This window comes from Heliangelus exortis, chromosome 26 (genome assembly GCF_036169615.1).
Source record: "Heliangelus exortis chromosome 26, bHelExo1.hap1, whole genome shotgun sequence".
Lineage (NCBI taxonomy): Eukaryota > Metazoa > Chordata > Aves > Apodiformes > Trochilidae > Heliangelus > Heliangelus exortis.
In genome coordinates, this window is record NC_092447.1 from 2,087,353 (window position 1) to 2,100,392 (window position 13,040).

Consider the following 13,040-nt stretch of genomic DNA (forward strand, 5'->3'; position numbering starts at 1 on the left):
TATTTGCTGCAGTGCTGATTACGTTAACTTCATTGTTTATAAACAGTTTGAATCAGTGCAGAAGGCTGTGCTGAGCATATTGTTAAAGCCAGCATCAGTTGTTTTGTTTTGTTTTGTTGGTTTTGTTTTGCTTTTTCATCTGTAAACACATATAATGTGTCTGCAGAGCAATCAGCAGTGAGGGATCAGAGGTGCAAAGAGCTTCCAGAGCTGAGCCTCTGCTTGGCTTCACTTTTGAGCTCACCTGATACAGCCACACACATGCTTAGAAGAACACACATGTGAACACACACATACACACTGCACAGACAGGAGATCCCCCTTCAGATCTGGAAGCACCACCATTTTAAAAGGTAATTCAGTGCTAATAGTCACTCCTGCCCTGCTGTTCTCTGGATAGAGCCAGCAGTTGGAGAAGAAATTAAATCTGAACTGGTGAGAAAATTGCCTCCCAGTTAATGGGAGCTGATGTCAGTTGTAAGCAGTCTGCAAACAGCAGTGGGGTTTTTCTGTCTCCCTCTCTTGAAGGGTTTATAATAGCCTTGCTGCAACGCTGAGTGCCTTAGCCCTCTCAATCCCCACAGCACCCCCTTGTGAGGCAGGAATTAAACCGTAATCCTCATTATACATGGAGAAAAGAAACCCGGGGAGATTAGGAATCCCAGCCTTGCAGAAAGCAGTATGAGTTCTGCTCTGGGATTTCAGTGGAAAGTGTCTGTCAAGGCTGGTGGGCTTGGGAGGACCCATGTTTTGGAAATGCCCAACAAGAACTGGTCTGAGTGCTTTTCAGTCCCACCAGCAACAAATAGGAGGTGAATTTGGGCTGAAGCCTGAGGTAAATTTGCCTGGGTAAGACTGCTGCAAGCAGCACCCATGTCCAGCTCACACCACTGCACATTGCAGTTCTTTGGTCCACTCCTTTCTCCTTGCCCTCCTGTGCCAACACACACTCCAGACATCAACTCTAAAGTTACTGCTGGGAGATGTCAAACATTTTGGGTCCTCTTAGAGATGGGCAGAGGAAGGGATGGAGACTCCACCCGTTGCTAGGCTAGGAAAAGGGGGCCAGACGTTTTGAGTGCTCTTGAGGTGGCTCCTGACTTAGAGCTGAGAGGGAACAGGGATCCCATCTCCTGAGCATCAGTGCCGGGGCAGAAGGAGAGGATGCAGCTGATCCCGGCGGGGCGATGCATGTCCGTGGCAGGGCAGGAGGAGGATTTCTTCTGGAGCAGGCACCGCCCAGCAGCTCGAAAGGTTAAAAGAGCGGCCAAGCATCTCCGTCGGGATCCGGGCAGGCGGCCCCAGGCACCGCTCACCAAGCACAACCACCGAGCACCATCTAGTGTCAGCTCCGCATCTCCTGCCCCTCCGGGCCCGGGCAGGGGGCAAGACCGCGGCTGGACCAGCCCCACGGAACCGGTGGTGTTGCCTGGAACCGGTGGTGTTGCCTGCAGCCTCTCCGGGTCAGAACCCCGGTGCTGGAGGCTGCGTGCTGGAGCCCAGTAGCTGCCTCATCCCGGGGGTGATGTGTGTGTGAGCCAGTTCCACGGCAGCAGAGAACAATTGGAGCAGGAAAGCTGCTTAAATGCTTGGTAGAGAAGGAGCTGTCGCCTTTCCCGATGGAGCTGACATCTAGGAAGGCATTAAAAGGTGTGTCTTCCATGCACACAAACACTTGGGATTGAGTGTGTGCAGATGCAGAGAAGGACAGTGCTGGGCAGAAGATTAAAGGCAGCATTCACAGAGAGGCAGGGGTGTAGAGAAAGAAAAGAGAGAGAGAGGAACTATAGAATTAAATCAACGGAAATGTTTCCAAAAGCATGTGTTCTGACACTGCTAATGAGGTCCGACAGGGGGAATTCTCTCTGTTCTCTTCAAGACTTGTCTCTCAGCTCCAAAGTCTGAGCTGATGTGCTCTCCAGCACTGGCACAGCTCATCCAGAGAGCACGCAGGCTTCAGTGGTTATTGTATTAGGAAATAGCACGGATTATTGAACAGCATTGTAGCCCTGCCTTCCCCAGTGCCTTGGCAGTGCCCATGCATGGCAAGGAAGGCAGAAGGCAGAGTCCCAAACCAATACTCAGAATAGCCTTCTGACTGAGGGCTTCAGAGCCTGCTGTGCAGTCATCCATGAGGGAAAAGCCACAGGGATTTATTCCGAACTGGAAATTCACCAACGTGCTCCACTTCAGATTTGAATCAGGATCAAAACTTGTTGTAAATTTACAAGTGGAAATAAGGCCTTTACTTCTCGTAGTTGGACAAATAGGCTTCTTTTCTTGCACGGGCTCTTCTGGGATCTGATCTCTGGATCACAGTGTGGGAAGTCAAGAGGTTTGCAGGCCTGTCTCATTTGCAGGTTCTCAAGTCAATAGCACAAGAGTGTAAATTTGATGCTATGGCAGTGGAGCTGCTGCTGTGATCAGGGAGCAATCTCTCTGCAGCTACCACACTAAGTCTGGAGGGACACATTGCCCTCAGCAGGGTAACTGCACTGTCACCCTGATGGAATACCTGGAGTTGGACCAGATCATTTCCCTCCTTGTCAAGGTGTACCTCTGGAGCAACTCCAGTGCATTAACTTCAGCAAATCTGCAGCAAATCCAGCCCAGACATGGGAATTCGTGGTGTAAATCTGGAATGAGTTGAGCACAATAACTGCTGTGAACATGGAGCAGCCCCACATGTGGGACAGAGAGGCAGCCTTCTCCCTGTCCCTGCTGGCATGGATGGACACAACCCAAGCCTTCCTGGCTGGTGCAGCTCTGCAGGTGTGCAGGAGCTTTGTTAAAATCCACATCCAGGTGGGGAATCATTGCTGCTGCACGAGCAGCTTCCCCATCCAATCCTTGCCATTTGCTTCTGAGACACGTCCAGCAAAGACTGTTCTCTCTCTCTCTCCCCTTCTTCCAGGCAGGCTGTTAATTTCTGGCTGTCACAAACGAGCTGTTTCTCTGCTAGCAGGGCCTTCTGCCCCCCTCCTCCAGGAAGAGGCAAGCCTCGTCAGCATCAGAATTGGCCACAGGAATCAACACATCCCAGGGATGCTGATTTATCGCCCTCTAGGTTGTCAGCATAAATACTTGATAAATACAGATATGAATAATACAGCCTGAGTTTACCTTGTCTGCATTAATGAATCTCCTCTTGGTGAGCAGGAGGAGACTATTGCCAGGCTGTGTGTGCAGGGGAGGTCTCCTATGCAAGTTCCTCCAGCATCCCAGGGAAGGCAAGGGATTGTACTCCAGGCAGTGCCTTCCTGAACCTACAGTAAACCCCTTGCAGCCTTTTTGTAAATGCCAGCTTGGCCTGGCTGATACGTATTCAGAGGAATTTTGCTGCAGTCTGAGGAGTTAGCAATGTGAATTTGGAAGGACTCCAAGGGAAATGTTTCTGTCAGCCTGGAGTAGCTGCAGAAGGGGCAGGGAAATGACATTACTCCTCTCTCACAGAGGACAAACTTCATGGGCCACTTTCCTTCCTTCTGTCTGCTAGTGGGAGCAATCTGTCTCCTCCACCCATGGGTTTCTGCTTGCTTCTGCAGATGCTGGAAGGAGGTCACCTTCCTTGTGCTGAGCACCTACAACACCATGAGACCTTTCCAAAAACAATGGATGGGGAAGCTCTGCCCATCTCCCTGGAGAGGGCTGCTGGCCTGGCACTGTGGATGAGCATTTGTCCCCATGGCAAAAGCTTTCACTCAACCAGCCAAAAAACCAGGGTCTGCCTGCTGATTCCTACCAGCTGTTTGATTGGGGTTATTTTTGTGATGGAAAAAAGAAACCAGCAAAAATTTGGTAGATCTGTGGTACTTTACAGCCTTCCCATGAGGAGAAAGGATTCACGCAGCCATGGGACTTGGGGCATCCGGGTTTATTTGCCTTTCTTCCTAATGTTTTGGAATAATGTGGCTGTGCTTCAAAGTGCTGTGAGACCCTTCCATCCTTAGCACCCAACAAGAGTTGTAGGCTGACTTAATGAGTCATCTCTTTCCAGGCAGGGAGAAAAACATCACATTACATTTTTGTTTGCAAATTTTTTTAATACGTAGCTCGAGTTCTTGACTTAGATGAGCTTACAATAGAAACTGTCTGCAGGGCTGAATTTTCCATGGCCCTGTTTTTGGTGGAGATTTGGTGGTGTTTCTGGATTCCAAATCCCCTCTCATGGAGTGATAAAATCTACATGGAATTTCATGGTAGTAAAAGTCATTGTGTCTTTTAGAGATCTGTGGCAAGAACGCAGAAATCCTTTAGCAGCAGAAATAGACTCCTTTGTTCAGCCTGTATTTCTTTTCCTATGCAATCTTCTGTTTGTGGTCAAGGCTCATTAATGGGCTTTTTATCCCTGATATGAACTATTGGGATGAGAATTCACTTTGCAGCAGAGCTACCAGTTCCTATGGCATGTTTTCTGCTGGTGTAGCTGAGCATCCAGGACTTGGTCTGAGTCTTCATCATTTCATGTCTCAGTTCACCACCAGACAACTTGTTAGAGCTAACAGGAAAAGTCTGGAGGCCAAAAGCCTGGAGTGGCTGGGGGATGCTCAGACAGAGCTTGGCAAAATGAATCGAGGGTTTCCATCTGGAGCATTCTGGGAAACTGGACCTCTTTAGAGATGATTTGTTTTGAGATGGATAATAGCAGGGACAAGCTGTTAAGGGCTTTCTGTCCATCTGTGGGCAGCAAAGGTCTCTTTTATCTAAGACAACCTGAGTAGGACTGTGGGCTCACTCGATTTCTCAAGTGATTTTTAAAAACATATTTAAATATTTTTACTGTGTCTGTTAATGAAACTTCAGTGACCCTGGGGCTCCTTAGGGAATCCATCTGCATCTAAGTGATGGAAAATGAACTCGTTAATGGCTGGGGCCTGCTCAGTCAATATAGGAAATCAATCCCTAGTGATGAAGGGCTGTATGGGAAGGGGCTTGGCTAAGTGGGCTTTATCCTCAGGATGAGTAGGGATGGGTGGGAGGGTGGCCAGGGCAGGTCAGTGACTGATTAAGAGGATCAGATGGTGGCTGGGAAGATGCCTCAGTTTTACAGCTCACTTCAGAGATTTAGAAGGGCTTGCCAAACCTAGGTACTTGTGCCTGAAGGACATGTGGAAAGCCAGGGTAAGATCTGATTGCAAGCTCTGTGCTTCTCTTTTCCCTGTTTGGACACCACCTAGAACCATGGGAGCTCTTCTTTCCTTCCTTCCTTCCCAGTTTCCCTCTGGGAAGGAGAGATGTCTTTCCAAAATCACCCATCCCTGCTGCCTTCAGTCCTCCTGTCCCAAATGATTCAGCATGAGGAGGGAGACCAGAGCTCCTGGAAGCACTCACCCTATGGATAATAACAGAGGATAAAGGATAAAGTTTCCTGTTACTAACAGGAAACCATTGGGAATCCATGGACCTGGGGTGTGGGTGCTGTGGGAAGTGCTCTGGGGCAGTCTGGAACATCTGTCCTGCATCTAACAGGACTTATTTTGGGAAAGGGCTTGTACTGATCTTGCCTGCACTTGGGCTACCAGGAACTCCCTTTCCTTTGGGGCATTTGTCTCTCTGCCCTTTGCTAAGCTCCATCACCACCAGCTCATTCCTTTCCTCCATGGCCTTTCTGTACTGCATCAGGGACAGAGGTTCCCCCCTCCTCAGGCTGAACGTTTATAGGAGCAGGGACTCAGGATTCCAGGGCTACTCAGAGTGGTAAATTTACATCACTGAGGCAAAGATGAGAAGGGCAGAAGATCACAAGTGGATATTTGTCAGTCTTATGCAGGAAATGGGAATTATCTGTGTGGCTGTGGAGACCCATTGCTCCTGCTTGCGGGGAAAGGATTGAAGGTGGGGAGGAGGGTGACAAATTAGAAGAAGGGAACAGGAAGCATATTTTTCTTCATTTGGGGATGTGGAGTGTGCAATCTTCCTGCATGTGCCATCTGTGCCCTGGTAAAACCGTGTTGGGTCTTTTGAGAGCAGTGATCTGCCCTCCCATCTCTCATGCAGGGCAAACCATGTACCACAGAGCTGGGAACAGAGCCTCAGACTGAGTAAATTGGTCATGTTCTGCTGGTCCCCACAGGGCTGATGCTAATTTTCATTACAGAGGCGGATGGCCCAGGGAGATCAGAACAGCAGGACTGGCTATGCTTTTACTCATGGTCCCAGTACACCCCTCTCCTCTTTTTCAGGGACACAGGGAGTGTGTGTCACTGTGATTTAAAGCAGCTGGACATTCAGGGAGTGTATGAAAAAGGCAGGTTTGGGAATGTGAGCAAAACCTTCGTGGCTCTGAAGCAGCTTTGGATGTCTGCAAAATGCTTTGAGATCTGCAGCAGGCAGCTGCCAAAGAGGAGCAGTTTTATTATGATGTGATTGGTGCTGTGCCCTTCCACAGCTCACACATCCTGTGGGGCAGATCCTCAGCTGATAAAAGCTGGGAGAACTGAACTGATTTATGTCCACTGAAGATCAGCTACAGCAAGCCCAGGCTATACCATTTGATGAAGAGTCTGCTCTCTCTCTTCTCTCTCCCCTTACCTTTAGTCACTAAAATCTGCTTCATTAACAAACTCTCCCCTAATCACTGTTCCTGAGCAGTGGAGCACTTTGCCCAGTGGAGCCCTTCAGGAAGGTTCTGCCCAAAGATTGTTGCAGTGTGTATAACCCACACTTTAATGACTTTGCTTCTCCTTAGCCAGTTGTTGAAGGCCATGGAGCAGTAATTGTGCAAAGCTTGCTGTGCCAGGAGTCTCTGAGGGGTGGTTGGGTGTGAGCTGTGAACCTGCTCACATCCTGAACAGTGAAACATTTTCCTTCTCTGAACAGGGGGCAGCCTTTTAGCTAAAGGCATTTTTGCAGAGTCAGAAAGTGAAAGGACAGCAGAGATAATACCCCAGGTTTTAGGCCCATCATGGAAAGAGTTTAGGTGTCTTTAATGATCACATTTCTGTGCCACGATTTGGCTGGACATTTTTACAAAAAAAAAAAAAAAAAAAAAGCTTTCATAAAGCAGTTTAATGATTGGGGAGAGTTTAGATTTTGGCTGTGCCATGGCAAAGGGAAGGATGGGCATTGAAAAGAGCATGTTCAAACCTGGCAGCATGAGCAGGGGGTGTGCTCAGCTGTTGATGCTCTCCATTCCGTGGGCTGTGCTTGCAGCCCAGCTCTGTCTGCAAGGAGACCCCTGCCCCACCGTGCAACGTCAAGAGTATAATTTCAGTGTATAATTTAAGCTGTTCTATTCCTATCCTGGCACAGAGCCCTTTGCTTGAGATGTAAAACTCCCCCACACAATCCTGTGCAGCAGCATTTTTGCTGTGGGGAGCCAGGCACTCCAGGGAGGTGCTGGGGGAGCAGCAAAACTGTGAGGAGCAACCCAGGTAGCATCAGCCAGTGGGCAGCTTGTTTGTCATCCTTCCCACCCTCTTGGTGATGATGAGGACTATTTTTCTCCTTTTCCCCGTGCAAAAATAGCTTTCATTTGTTGTAAATCACCTCGGCTGCGGATGGTGAGTCACTGGTTGATCAAAGGCAAGACCCTTTTCTGGGTCTGAGTGGAAAACTAGAAGCTTCAATAAATCATTAGGAATCAGAAGTAAAGAAAGTTTCCCTTGGGTGCAATGAGAAAACCTCCTTACCCTGCTCCTTGTGCCCCGTTGCCCCTGGCTTCTGCAGTGGAAAATGCAAATTTTAGTGGCTTGAATGGAGATACCTAATTTAGGATCCCTGTGGCAGCTACTCCTGGGCATTTAGCTGTAGTTTTCTACCCTAACCAACAATCTGGACAGCAGCAAGGGAAAAAGTGCTTATAGGTGAGGGGGATGGAGCAGGGGGAGGAGGGGAAACCAGACCCCAGCATCCTTCTGCAGCATCATGACTGCAGCCTCCTGTGCAGGAGACACTACTGGGTTACACAGGAGCAAAGGATGGCAACAGAGCTGGCAAGGGAAAAGGGAAAGACATGGAATTTTTCCCTGTACACTACACACTCCTTTCCTCTCTGCACCCCTTGCTTGTCTCAAGCCAGGCTCTCTGGGAAGGAAGGGATCAATGGCTCTTGAGTCAGAGACTGCTGAAAGCAGAGCAGATGAAGGGTTTGCCATCTGTGAACAAGTTGTTCTGATCGAATTAGGGAACATTTAACATTTACAGATAATTAGAAACAGCCACCCATTACAAAGGGAGAGAGAGGGGAAGCTTTTGAAAGACGATTGGAAGCTCCTTGACACATCAGCCAGGGGAGCTTTTCAGACACAACTTCTGAGCATTTCCAAATGCTGTGTGCTTGTTACATCCCCACATCTTGGGAGCCAAGTACCTATCTCTGCCTCTTCTGTCCTCTACATTATTTTTTTAACTGCCTTTTGCTTTTTTCCCCCAGCCAGTGCTCAGCCAGATGCCTTTCTTGGAGATTTTAATAGGGTGTCCCCTTTGGTCCCATACTGCAAAGCAAAAGGGAAGAAAACTTGCTTTTCTTCTTCATGACAGCCACAATCTGCTTGGCCTGAAGTTGGGCTATGCAGCCATGAGGAGAGACAGCTCTGAATGCAAAGGCTCCTACAATATCCTGACCTCGACAAGATAGACCTACACTTAAAGCTGGTTAATAATTTTTTCATGATGACTTTGTTACATAGAAAGATAAATATCTTTGGAGTGGAAAAATTAAAAAAAAAAAATTGTTACCAATTAAAAAAAGAGGCAAGTAAAATATGCAAAATGCTCTCTTTTCCACTTAAAATATCTTCCCTCTTACAAATTTATCTTTTTTGTTCTTGTGTTTCCTTAATGCGTTTTTACATCAACAGTATTAAGAAAAACATGTTTCTTATACTTTTCTTTTGAGAGAAGAAGAAGCTGGTGGAAATTTTAAATTCCCCCAAACACAAAAAGAGATGATTTCCTTTCTAAATTTCCTCTGAAAAATAACTGGCATTTCTCAAGCATCTCGAGCAGTAATTGCGCTTACATCAGTGACAGTAATTGCATTGCATCTGCTGCAGAGCCTTACCCAGGAGGTGAAATCATAAAGATTGCAGCTGCCCTTTCACTGGAAGAAGTCTCAGGGATGGCTCCTGGGCAGTGCCATGACCTCTGCTCCCAGCACCAAGGGTGACACCATGAGCTGTGGTCACTGTCCCATCCTGGCCAGGGCCGCTGCACCTTGCAGCTCCTGCTCCCTGGCTGGCACTGCCTTGGCTTTGGACACAGAATTTGATTTTGAGTGATCAGTCCTGCTACAAGGAAGGGTTTATTCAATGGTTGCATAGCTGGAAGAGAAGCTTTTTGTTGCCCAGGTTCTCATGGTGGAGGTTCTAAGCAGCACTGATGGAGGTACCTACCATGGGGTCACATCCCGAGAGGAAACTTATCTAAAATTTGTCGAAAAATTCCTGCAATGAAACCAGAGAAGAGCTTATGGTGCACAGAGATAATCTTCAGCTTCCCTACATTCCTTTAAATGAAATAAGTGGGAAATTGAGATTTTCCTGCAGGTCCAAAAATACCAGAAATAACTGGGATGATGAAGTCAGAAGCAGCCACGGCTTTCTGTGCAGCTTGCACCCCAGTTTCACCTCCCTTGTTTAATTGTCCTCCCTTTTTCGTTGGACTTGATGATCTCAGAGGTCCTTTCCAACCCAGATGATTCTGTGATTTTCTGTGATTTTTCCAGGGCAATGTGTAGGACCCTGACAGACCTCTAGTGGCATTTCATTATAACTACATGCTTAGAGCTAAAGAAGGGCTGTCCGGGGACCATGCATGGTGGTTAAGAAGGAGATGGTTCCGCTCTCCAAATAACAGAGACATCGTTCACAGGGAAATACAAGACCCTTGCACCGGCATCCATCATCTGGAAGAAGAAAGGGAGGGACCTGTGACCCAGCAGCATTATTTCTTGGAGAGCCAGTCTGGACGCAAAGGAATCCCTGCAGGAGAGATGCTCCCCCTGCACAGCCCCATCCCACTGCCACCCAGATCTCTGCTGCTGTTGGAGGGGGAAAAAAGAAGGGATGGAGGGCAGCCCCCCACCCCCCAGAGACAGAGAGATGCTGGGGGCTCAGCACATGCCCACATCCTGGCTGAGAGCATGAGAAAATGCCTCCAAGGGGGTGTCAGACACAGTTACCGTGAAACATGATATTTATAACAAAGTGTGGGGGAAGGTGTCACATCACATTACACTGATGCTCCAGCACCAGAGACAGGGGGACAATGCTGTGGAGTGGGGTGTGGGGAGGGCCAGCAAGGCAGCAGGATGAGTTTGCTCTGCACATATTGATCCTTTGGTGCAATCCTGGCAGCAGGGCTGTCCTGGAGGCAAGACTCTCATGGGTGATGGCATCACCTGGTGGGGTCTCATATTCCTGTGCCTTGCTCTGTTTTCCAGTAGAGCTAGGTAAAAATGGGAAAAAGAAAATCCAGGTGTCTCCCATGTCCTTACACAGTGATCTATTTTTAATTTCCTGGATGGACATACCCCACTTGCTTTTGTGTCACTGAGAGGATGTTGGCTGAGGAGCTTAACCTTGCTGGCAGACCTTCCCTTACCAAGCCAACATTACCTGCTGCACTCTTTGAATAAACAGTTCTTCTGAGAAAGCTGGGCTGTGTCACTGCAAGCATCTGGGATTGCACAACTCCTCCCTAAAGAGTTGAGTCTCTGCAAGCACCAAGGTCTTTTGAGCTGCTGCAATGAGCGGGCCAGGATGTAGAAAGCTAATGCCAAGGGACAGGTCTCAGAGCTGCATTTTCCCTGTGCAGCAGGAAGAGGCATTGATCCAATGTGGAAATACCCTCACAAGTTGTAAGGAGAGTGATGGGAACTCCTACACATCCACAGGCATATTTCTGTGCATTCAGCTCCTGTTCCTCTCCCCTGCCCTGGCAATGGAACATTAAAATGTGGATGCAATGTAGCACAGCGACTGTAGCCTTCATTGCCCTCCTGGGGCTAATTGCCTGGGAATATCTCTTGTCAGCTGCTGTTTCTCCCTCAGTGCAAACACCCCAGCACCTCTTGAGACAGCAGCAGGCAAAAGCAGACAGGATGGAGCCCTCCCTTTCCTTCCAGCTCTGCCCTGCTCAGCCTCTGACCTCCCCACACCAGCCCTGTTTTGCTCTCTGCTTCCCCCCATGCAGACACCCCTGCTCTTTCCTATTTGGGGATTCAGGTGATGTTCTTTCCCAGGGTGATTTGAGGCATTGCAGCTCCTTGCAGAAGCAGAGACCTCATCCCCACTGTTATGTCTGTGCCAGCTTTTCTTCTCCTCCTGGGAGCACCGTGAGTGCAGGCGTGGGTCAGGGTGACCTTGGCCCCTTTGTTTGCCCTTCCCAGGCTGCTCCCAATTGCTTGCAGGGCTGAAGCTGCAGCCCCTGAGTAGAAATGGCAGCTCTGGCTGCAAGACAGGGAGGCAGGACCTGCCACAGCTGCCTGCAGGGAATGTTCCCTGGGAAAGACCCCAGGGACCCCTTTGCACACTGGGCTTGCAGGTGCCTGCTGGGGCAGAAAGCTACAATTAATTTTCACAGGGAAATCAACACCCTTGACCTCAGCCCTAGACTGAGCCTGCCCTGAACTCTGCTGGGCTCCCCTCTGCAGCCCCTCTGTGTGATGCAGATCAGATGGATACCAGGTGCCCTTGTTAGGCTCATTTACTGGAGGCATAAAAATCTCCACATGAGGAAAAAACCAGGAAAAAGGAAGGGCAAGAGGACGGGCTGGCATGCTACCCCAGCAAGGCAAAGAGCTGGAGCATCTCTACAGGTATGGCCCTTTGTTAGCACTGCTGGGCTACTCTGGGGAGGGAAGGGGCTAGTGAGAGCCATTAGGTGGGTTGTAGACTGTCTTGATATGCTGGGTGCATATGTATGGTACCATATATATCTATATGGGCTGTATAACAGCCACATGGGATTTTGTTGGTTTTTTTTTTTTTTGCAGTTGTGTGGCATGTTTGCTGTGCCACAGGTGCTGTGACTGATGCCTGAGTGTGACTGTAGAGTGTGACACATTTGCACAGAGCACACACCTTTTCTCTGCTGTGTTTGCACGGGGATCAGAGAGATCCCCGGCGGCCACAGGAGTGCAGAAAATGGCTGGATTCCTGCAGAACAGCTCCGTGTGTGGCTGATCCATGTAAGCAGCTCTGCCTGGGACATATTCATGCTGAATGCAAACGTCACATCCACGTGGGGAGATGGGCTGAGGAGGGATGATGGCACACGTGTGGCTGGAAGGCATTCCATCCCTCTGCAGCCTGGGCAGCAGGAGTGTTCTTCTTCTCTTCCATCCCCCATGGGAGCCAGTGTTTGCAGGAACACTCAGCACTTGGTGGGGAGGTCCTGTGGGGGCTGTGCTTCTTTTGTAAGGCATGTTCTGCACTGCCCATGTCCCTGTGTGCCCACAGCAGTGGCACAGTGCCAGGGCACAGCCAGCCCTCCAATGTGGCCACTGTTCTCTCCCTGCACAGGCAGTTTAGAGGAGGTTGTCCTTGCCCTGCTAGAGACAGTGACTAAGGCAGCCTGGCATTTACCCAGGATTTGTTTGGAAGCTCTAGAGCCAGCTGCAGACATTTTTCTGGTATTGCTTTTTGTCTGACTTCATGTCCTCTTAACCCAATCCTCTGCTTTCGGGGAAGGAGAATTCTGCAGCAACCACCAGATGTAGGCAGACCAAGAGGGAAGCAAGGGAGGAAAAAAACAAAACAAAAAAAGCCCAAAAACCTCATGTACTATCTGTCCTGCAAGTGGCATTTTCTTTGTACCATTCCCTTTGACTTTTTTTTTGTGAAAGATTTATTCTCTCTTTCCCCAGAACAGCACAGTTTGTAGTGTTCCTGTAAGTTTGGATCAGCCTAAATTAACTGTGCATCCTCAGTGTCTGATTAGCTCTATTTGCTGTGTTTTATTGACCTATGCAAGAGGAAAAACTAGGTCAAGCCAGGCTGATGAGGCTGGATCTGGCTCTGTAGCATAAATCGGTACAAATGAGGCCATCCATTCGCTGAGCCATCAAATCATGCTTTGGGGTGGGTTGCCTCAAA